Raw genomic sequence first — 9282 nt, forward strand, 5'->3', positions numbered from 1 at the left:
TGCAGTGATGCGGTGGGGGGGAGGGGAGAGGGGCCCTGCAGTGATGCGGTGGGGGGAGGGGAGAGGGGCCCTGCAGTGATGCGGTGGGGGGAGGGGAGAGGGGCCCTGCAGTGATGCGGTGGGGGGGAGGGGAGAGGGGCCCTGCAGTGATGCGGTGGGGGGAGGGGAGAGGGGCCCTGCAGTGATGCGGTGGGGGGGAGGGGAGAGGGGCCCTGCAGTGATGCGGTGGGGGGGAGGGGAGAGGGGCCCTGCAGTGATGCGGTGGGGGGGAGGGGAGAGGGGCCCTGCAGTGATGCGGTGGGGGGAGGGGAGAGGGGCCCTGCAGTGATGCGGTGGGGGGGAGGGGAGAGGGGCCCTGCAGTGATGCGGTGGGGGGAGGGGAGAGGGGCCCTGCAGTGATGCGGTGGGGGGGAGGGGAGAGGGGCCCTGCAGTGATGCGGTGGGGGGAGGGGAGAGGGCCCTGCAGTGATGCGGTGGGGGGGAGGGGAGAGGGCCCTGCAGTGATGCGGTGGGGGGGAGGGGAGAGGGGCCCTGCAGTGATGCGGTGGGGGGAGGGGAGAGGGCCCTGCAGTGATGCGGTGGGGGGGAGGGGAGAGGGGCCCTGCAGTGATGCGGTGGGGGTAGGGAGAAGGGCCCTGCAGTGATGGGTTGGGGGGAGGGAGAGGGGCCCTGCAGTGATGCGGTGGTGGGAGGGGAGAGGGGCCCTGCAGTGATGCGGTGGGGGGGAGGGGAGAGGGGCCCTGCAGTGATGCGGTGGGGGGGAGGGGAGAGGGGCCCTGCAGTGATGCGGTGGGGGGAGGGGAGAGGGCCCTGCAGTGATGCGGTGGGGGGGAGGGGAGAGGGCCCTGCAGTGATGCGGTGGGGGGGGAGGGGAGAGGGGCCCTGCAGTGATGCGGTGGGGGGAGGGGAGAGGGCCCTGCAGTGATGCGGTGGGGGGGAGGGGAGAGGGGCCCTGCAGTGATGCGGTGGGGGTAGGGAGAAGGGCCCTGCAGTGATGGGTTGGGGGGAGGGAGAGGGGCCCTGCAGTGATGTGGTGGTGGGAGGGGAGAGGGGCCCTGCAGTGATGCGGTGGGGGGAGGGGAGAGGGGCCCTGCAGTGATGGGTTGGGGGGAGGGAGAGGGGCCCTGCAGTGATGCGGTGGTGGGAGGGGAGAAGGGCCCTGCAGTGATGGGTTGGGGGGAGGGAGAGGGGCCCTGCAGTGATGCGGTGGTGGGAGGGGAGAGGGGCCCTGCAGTGATGCGGTGGGGGGAGGGGAGAGGGGCCCTGCAGTGATGGGTTGGGGGGAGGGGAGAGGGGCCCTGCAGTGATGCGGTGGGGGAAGGGGAGAGGGGCCCTGCAGTGATGCGGTGGGGGAAGGGGAGAGGGGCCCTGCAGTGATGCAGTGGGGGGAGGGAGAGGGGCCCTGCAGTGATGCAGTGGGGGAAGGGAAGAGGGGCCCTGCAGTGATGCGGTGGTGGGAGGGGAGAGGGGCCCTGCAGTGATGCGGTGGCGGGAGGGGAGAGGGGCCCTGCAGTGATGGGTTGGGGGGAGGGAGAGGGGCCCTGCAGTGATGCAGTGTGGGGAGGGAGAGGGGCCCTGCAGTGATGCGGTGGGGGGAGGGGAGAGGGGCCCTGCAGTGATGCGGTGGGGGGAGGGAGAAGGGCCCTGCAGTGATGCGGTGGGGGGAGGGAGAGGGGCCCTGCAGTGATGGGTTGGGGGGAGGGAGAGGGGCCCTGCAGTGATGTGGTGGTGGGAGGGGAGAGGGGCCCTGCAGTGATGCGGTGGGGGGAGGGGAGAGGGGCCCTGCAGTGATGGGTTGGGGGGAGGGAGAGGGGCCCTGCAGTGATGCGGTGGTGGGAGGGGAGAAGGGCCCTGCAGTGATGGGTTGGGGGGAGGGAGAGGGGCCCTGCAGTGATGCGGTGGTGGGAGGGGAGAGGGGCCCTGCAGTGATGCGGTGGGGGGAGGGGAGAGGGGCCCTGCAGTGATGGGTTGGGGGGAGGGGAGAGGGGCCCTGCAGTGATGCGGTGGGGGGAGGGAGAAGGGCCCTGCAGTGATGCGGTGCCGGGGTGGGGGAGGCCAGGTCAGGAACATGCCTGGCTCTACCACAGGCATCCTCCACACTGCCCCCACCCTGGCTGAACTGCCCACGGCTGCTCCCCTCCCGCCCCCCTCCAGCCACGCGGGGAAGAGAAAACCCTTCAGCCGACAAACCAGAGGGGAAGGCGCCTGTGAAGAGAAAAATTAACATGGACAAGAGAGCTAACGTGATGGGAACAGAACCCAGGAGTCCTGGCTCCACCCACTCCCAGTTCCACTCCCAGAGGCTGGGCAAGAACCCAGGAGTCCTGGCTCCCAGCCCCCCATTCTACCCTTAGCCGCTGCTCCCATCAAGTTGCTTGTTCCAGACAACAGCTGGGGCTGGGAGGTCTCTGCTTCTGATGACCTAGAAGGAAGAAGGGGGGGTCTCTGTGACACAGGGTGCATGCTGCATCTGTCTCACCTTCCTCCTCCTCGGCCTGCTCCTCTTCTTCAAAGAAAGAAAGAAAGAAAGAAAGAAAGAAAGAAAGAAAGAAAGAAGCATTAGTGCTGGGCTCTGTGGGGGCAGATCTCAGGGGGGAATAAGTTGTCTGGGGGGGAAGATTTGGGGGGCAGACAATTGTGCGGATGCTGTGCTGGACCAGCGAAGGTTGAACAGTCAGCAGTGATATGGCTGATGCGGAAGAAGACGTTAAGGACGTTTCGAAAGGGCACAGTCATGGTGAACAGGGCCGTTTCTGGTAGACGGGTATTGGAGTCATGTTGCATAGCCTCAAACCTTTCGCCCATTTGCCTGCATTGATGGAGACTCAAAGGGCCATTGCTAAATGTGTCTCTGTCTCCTGACAACAACCGGCAGGCTCGAGTTAGCATGTATATGCTGCCTCCCATACCTGTCCCCTAATGTTCCCTCGCTGTTTGCTAGCAATTCAGAGAGAAAATCTGATCCGCGGTGGAATAATGGAACCGTCCTCATCTCTCGAAACCTGCCGTTCCACCTGGCTTCAGCTGCAAAGGAACCTTCGGGCCTGACCCTGTTGTCTCAGAGCCACTTACATTTTAACCGGGCTGTAGGACCAAGGTCTCCAGGCAGACGCCTGGATTACCAGGGAAGTCGCTCTGCCCCGGAGCTGTCTCTAGGGCTATAGTCCATCGGCTCGATCCCAGAGAGACATTTATAAACTCGCAGCCCTCGGCACTAGGAGCTGGAGCTGTGACCAGGGAAAGCCATTGGCGCTTTCTTGTTCCTTTGCTTCCTCGTGCTCAGAGTTACCAATGAAGGTCTGGCCAGGAGCCTGCGTTTGGCGCCAGATGTGAAACATGCTCGGAGGAGGGATGGAGTCCGATCCTTTGGGATTAGCAAGAACAGGGACGGGCAATAATTGCTAATGGGTGGCCCCATTCCAAGGCTTTGGTCAGTGGGCGAGGGCCGCACTTTTCTATGGAGGGGTGTGGGGTCTGGGAGGGAGGGCGGGTACAGAAGGGAGCTCGGGGTATGGGACTGGGGTGCAGGAGGTGGGGGGTCGGAGCGGGAGTGAAGGGGGGTGACCTGGGGCAGGGGATCGGGGTGCAGGCCTGGGAGGAGGGGAGGTGCAGGGTCTAGGAGGGAGTTGTGAGCTGGGGCCGGGGAGGGTGCAGCGGGTTGGGGCAGGAGCTGGGGGGCAGGAGGGTTATGGGGCGGGGGAACTAGGCCTCGCAGGGTCTCCCCGAAGCTGCGATAGCCCCTCCAGGAAGCCGGTGGCTCTGTCCCCTCCCCTGTGGCTGCCTGCTCTGTGCAGGGTGGAAAACAGAGACAGACGGGGAGAGGGGGGAGCAGGGATCCTCCATCCCTCCCCCCGCTCCATTCCCCCCTCCTCCATCCACCCATCCCCAGATACCCGCTCTCCACCCCCACACCCTGCTCTGCCTCCAGCCCCCCACCCCCACACCCTTCCCGCTCCCCACTGTGCTGGGGCCAGACCGATAGAATATTTGTCTTCAGACACAAATGGGATTATTTAAAGTGGACCCGGGGATTAAGCCCCTCCCTCCCCAATCTGATTTCATTCAAAAAAGCAGCTAAAATCTATGAAAGGACAGCCACACGGACTTGCCCTTTAAGAAGGCTTGTCTGCGGACAGAAATTGACAAAATTAAAGGGGATCTAAGGAAGCCACTTTGCCTTGCTGTTTGGGGAGGGGAGGGCTGATAATGGGTAGAGCCCCCAAAAGAATACATGGGGTGGTGACTTTCCCTTTCAGAAGGAAGGCCCTACCAATATTTATCTTAAGACAAAAATTTACAAATTAAAGGGGAGTTGGAGGAGTCTAAGAAAGATTCACCCAAAACCCAACCCCTGCCAAGGTGCCAAAAGTCCATATGGGGCAGCCATAAGCTGTGAGTCACACGAATAGCCATAAAACTCAAGGAACAATTAATAACACCCATAATGAAGATCCTTTAAGGGAAAGTAGCAAGTGTGGCTACTTACTACTAAATAATTTCTGATTGATGGTAATGATTAAATTCCAGTCCTTAACCATTCAAATCTGCATTTAATATATTAGTAATAATGTATAATTGATTATTGAGACCGATCAGTGAACATCTGAATATCAAATCTGTATGTAAATGAATCACTTTTATTGATTAGCCATCTGTTATTGAACACAAAGCATGCAACTAAATGATTAACCATTATGATTTATAGTTGACATTGATATTTAAAATATTTAAAATGTATAAAATACATTCTCAACCATTTGTTATTGATAACTGTCAGCCATTGGCCATTAAATAATTAGCTGTTAAAATCTGTGGAGAATAATTAAATTATTGTACATTTATCCTGGGCAGTAATTACCTCACTATCATTAAATATTTAAATAGTAAATCTTTAAATAATCGTTTTATTAACGATTTACTATAGATCGTATTCAGTAACCACTTCTCATGGACTATGTACATATTTAAATTGGGTATAATAATTAAGTTACCTGCTTTATTGATTGTAATTATTAGCTATTGGAATTCTAAACTATTTATGTAATATTTAAACTATTTGTTATTGTTCATACGTATCCCTACCAATGAATATTTCAATATTAACATCTAAAAAGAAGTAAATGTTTCACCATTTGGTACTGGAAATAATTAGTGGCCAATCAATGATTAAATTCCTGTGATACTTCCCTGTCATTGACACTTAGTCTATAACACACCTCCCACTGAGGCAAGTAACACAGGAATTCAACCATAGATTGGCTACGTTTGGATGATTAACAAGACTAGATTGGACTTTTGCCCTAATAGGAAGCAAGAGGTCGGGGGATCGTGGGAGGAGTGCCTGGTGCCCAGCGTGACGTGTGTGCGTGCGCGTGCGCGTGTGCGTGCACCACCTACCTTCTTGCTGCTCCCTGGGGAGAGAGAGAGAGAGAGAGAGAGAGAGAGAGAGAGAGAGAGGGGTGGGGGAGAGAGAAAAGCTTGTTGCTCATTAGCGTACCCAGCACCTGGCTTGGGTCCCGACCCATCCAGGGCTGCTGCAGGCCAGGAACCTGCCCCCTTTCCTCTTCCCCCCCACTGACCCACAGGGCAGCCTGAACTAATTCGGCCCCAGGACAGGGCCTGGTTGGCTCAGGGGGGTGGGGAATGGCACATGGTGCATGGTGCTGTTCCCCTCCAGGGGGCGCTGGCTCCCACCCAGCCCTAGACCACAGACCTTTCTCCTCTAGGGGGCGCCAGCCCCACCTGGTTCCAGGGCAGGGGCTGGCTGGCTCAGGGGGGCAAGTAATGGGGCGCGGGGTCTGTCTCCTCTAGGGGGCGTCATCTCCTGCCCGGCCCCAGGGGTGGCTGGCTCAGGGGTGGGGGTGGGGGGCCGTTCTCTTACTCCTCATACTCCACTTCTTCAGCGTCAGACATGGCGGGGGCTGCTGGAGTTCACCTGGGGGGAGAGAAATAGACAAATTCGCACTTTGGGGGGGGCGGCGTTTAGGAGCAGAAGATTCAGGAGCAAAGCATGCTGGGAAGTGGGTTGGCGAGTGGGGGGAGGGCTGGAACCTGCATGAGCGCTGTAATGTATCCACCGCCCCCCGAGTCCTGCCCGTGCCCCTTACGCCCGACTCCCAGCCCCTGCCTGCCCTGCCCTGCCCCCCCAACTTCAGACACCTCCCCCCCCCCAGAGAAGGGCTGCTGCTACCTGCACTGCTGCCTCTGTATCAGAGGCAGCAGCACCGGGTGACTGGCAGCTGGCCCGCGAGGGGAATTGACTAGTCAATCCCTGCCCCTGCCAGCCCCAGCCCTGAGGGGCAGCGGCTGAGGCCTGATCTTGGGGGTGGGGGGTCTGGGCTGTCCTTGGGGTGCCCTTAGGGCTAGGGGTGCGCAGGGGGAGGGGCAGCAGCTGCTGAAAGGTCATGGCTATTTTGGGGTCTGGCAGCTATTGTCTCCTCCGGCATTTGTGTCTCTGTGTCTGCAGATAACAATGTGGGCGGGGGGCCAAGCTGCCGGCATCTGCCCCTGTGCCAGCCCCCCCCCCCCGCCCCGCCCCCCAGCAGCTGTCACTCCTGTGCTGAGCGTCCCGGCCTCAGCTGACTCTGCAGGGCCTCAGTGGTGGGAAGAAGCAGTCACTCGGCTCCCTGGGCCTGTGGGGCGGCTGCCTTCCGTGTGCCCACCCCAGCGCTCCCCGCAGCCCCCCCTTAGTCACCCTGCATCCCCAAGCCAGCCACCCTGCTCCCCCGGCCCACAGCCCCCCGCTCCAGCCACCTCTGCCCCCCTGCTCCTCCCACCCAGGCCCCCTGCGCCCTACCGCAGCCAACCCTACACCCCTACCTCCCTCCATGCCGCTCCCCACGCTCCAGCTATCTCCTGCCTCAGCCATCCCTCATGACCACGGCCTGGTGGGTGTGGGGGTGAGTTTGGGGGCAGGTTTGGAAGGTTGGGAGGAGTTTAGGGCAAGTTTGGGGGATGTGGCAATTTGGAGGCAGGTTTGGGGAGTTTGTGGGCAGGTTTGGGGGGATGGGGGAGTTTGAGGGGCTGGTTTGGGGGGATGGGGGAGTTTGGGGGCAGGTTTGGGGTGATGGGGGAGTTTGGGGGAAGATTGGGAGGATGGGGGAAGTTTGAGGGGCTGGTTTGGGGGAATGGGGGAGTTTGAGGGGAAGATTGGGAGGATGGGGGAGCTTGGGGGGATGGGGAGTTTGGGGGAAGATTGGGAGGATGGGGGAAGTTTGAGGGGCTGGTTTGGGGGGCTGGGGAAATTTGGGGGAAGATTGGGAGGATGGGGGAAGTTTGAGGGGCTGGTTTGGGGGGCTGGGGAAATTTGGGGGAAGATTGGGAGGATGGGGGAAGTTTGAGGGGCTGGTTTGGGGGGATGGGGGAAGTTTGAGGGGCTGGTTTGGGGGGATGGGGGAGTTTGGGGACAGGTTTGGGGAGTTTGGGGAGTTTGAAGGCCGGTTGTGGGGAGCATTCAGGGGAAGGATTGGGAGTCAGGGTGATGGGGTGCAGGGGTCTATGGCAGTTCTGTCTCTGACCATAGGTCCCCCAAGATGCCCCCAATGGGGGATCCCCAGTGCCCCCGCCCTGCAGGCCCCCCCTCCCCGCCCTGGTACCTCGGGATGGGCAGTCGGTTCAGGGCTCCGCACAGTCACTGTCTGCACTGGGGGGGGATTTATTAGGGGGAACTGGACACTGGGCCCCCAGCTTCCTCCCACATGATTGGTCAGAAGGGGTGTGACACACTGGTGATGTCATCAGAAAATTCCCGGGGGGAGTGGGGGAATCCTATTAATAGAAATAGGGGGACATGACCAAACAGATTTTGGGGGCAGGGGTGCTGCGAGCTTCCCCACAACAGTACCCCCAGTGAGGGGACCCCGGTGCTGTGAGCTGGGGAACCCAGTGCTGCGAGCTTCCCTGCAGCAGTGCCCGCAACAAGGAGGCCAAGAGGTGGGGGTGGGGGAAAGAATAGACACCTCGAAGTCCATTGTTCCAGGGATGCCGGGGCTGAAATGTCAGGGTAACCCGAGCCGCTGCAGCTGTCAGAGGGGAGACAAACATAGCCGGGGGGGGGGGGGAGCCCAGGGCAGGGGGGCAGGGGCTGTGGGGTGGGAGAGAGGGGCACCAGGCAGAGCTCGGGGCAGGGGCGGGGCTGGGCTGACAAGTGGGGTAATTCAGACTCCATGTTTCGCATTCCCAAGCACAGCCAAGAGGCCGGGGGGGGGGGGGGGGAGAGGCAGGACTCCTGGGTTCTCTCCCCAGATGCCTGATCTACCCCCCCACCCCACCCCCCCCGCTGTCCCTGTGCACCTGTCAGTGAGCTTTGTTCTAAACTGGGGCGGGTGAGCTCATGGGGGGGGGGGTACAGCTGAGGGAGGAGGGAGTGCAGGGGGGGGGGGGAGGGGAGATCTGTCCATCCCACAGTCCAGGAACGGCCCTGGAGTGGAAGAGCGTGGGGGATACACCCGGCTCCGCCTGGCTCCCGTCAGCGTTCCCTCGGGAAAGTCTCGTACTGCCCAGCTGGCAGGCAGAGCGCTCGCGGTTCTCCGGGCACTGCCCACCCGCGCCTGCCTCGGCGCACGGCACACAATTTATTCCGCACGCGGACGGACGCCATTGGAGGGAACCTGGCTCCCTGCTCTGCTGGTGGCATTGAACCTGGGTGGGCGGAGGGCCCCACACCCACTTTTCGCGCCCCACGCCCGCCTTTTGCGCCCCACGCCCGCCTCTTGCACCCCACGCCCACCTTTCACACCCCCGCCCGCCTTTCACACCCCCGCCCACCTTTCATGCCCCACACCCGCCTTTCGCGCCCCATTGCCGCCATACACAGCTGGGGCCGGAGCAGGGGGCGGGCACGTTAGAAGCTGGCGCTGGCTGGGTGTCCTGGGCCGCTCCGATGTGAATGGGCTGGAGGAGGCGGAAGCCAGGCCAAGCAAGGGAGCGGCCTGGGGGGGGCGGGGACTATGCTGCCTGCCCAGCCCTGGCTCTGCCCTGCTGTGGAGCCTGTGCCGGCTTTTGAGTGGTAGAGGCCTTAAGCCAGTGGGCCCCAAACTTTTCATGCCACCCCCTTTACCCCGGCTGTGCCCCCCGGGAGCTGGGTCCGGCCGAGGCTGGAGCTTCAGGTGGGCCAGGGTCAGGGCCTGAGACTAAGGTGAGGGGCAGGGCTGGGGCTGAAGTGGAGGGTGGAGCTAAGGCTGGGGGCGGGGCTAAGGTGAGGGGCAGGGCTGGGGCTGAAGTGGAGGGTGGAGCTAAGGCTGGGGGCGGGGCTAAGGTGAGGGGCAGGGCTGGGGCTGAAGT

General features: G+C 61.2%; 1 protein-coding gene across 2 annotated transcripts in view; it reads right to left on the minus strand.

Annotated features, from left to right (window-relative positions):
• Window positions 1-2610, minus strand: part of TNNT1 (troponin T1, slow skeletal type) — a 12042-nt gene extending 9432 nt beyond the window's left edge. Inside the window, exon 1 of one of the 2 annotated variants that reach the window (XM_075917474.1) lies at window positions 2480-2610. The gene's annotated coding sequence lies outside the window, so the exon portion shown is untranslated. The remainder of the gene's footprint in view (window positions 1-2479) is intronic. The other variant, XM_075917473.1, reaches the window with a different exon arrangement.
• Between the last annotated feature and the right edge of the window lie 6672 nt (window positions 2611-9282).

The sequence above is a fragment of the Pelodiscus sinensis genome, unplaced genomic scaffold (assembly GCF_049634645.1).
Source record: "Pelodiscus sinensis isolate JC-2024 unplaced genomic scaffold, ASM4963464v1 ctg86, whole genome shotgun sequence".
NCBI classification, from domain to species: Eukaryota; Metazoa; Chordata; order Testudines; family Trionychidae; genus Pelodiscus; species Pelodiscus sinensis.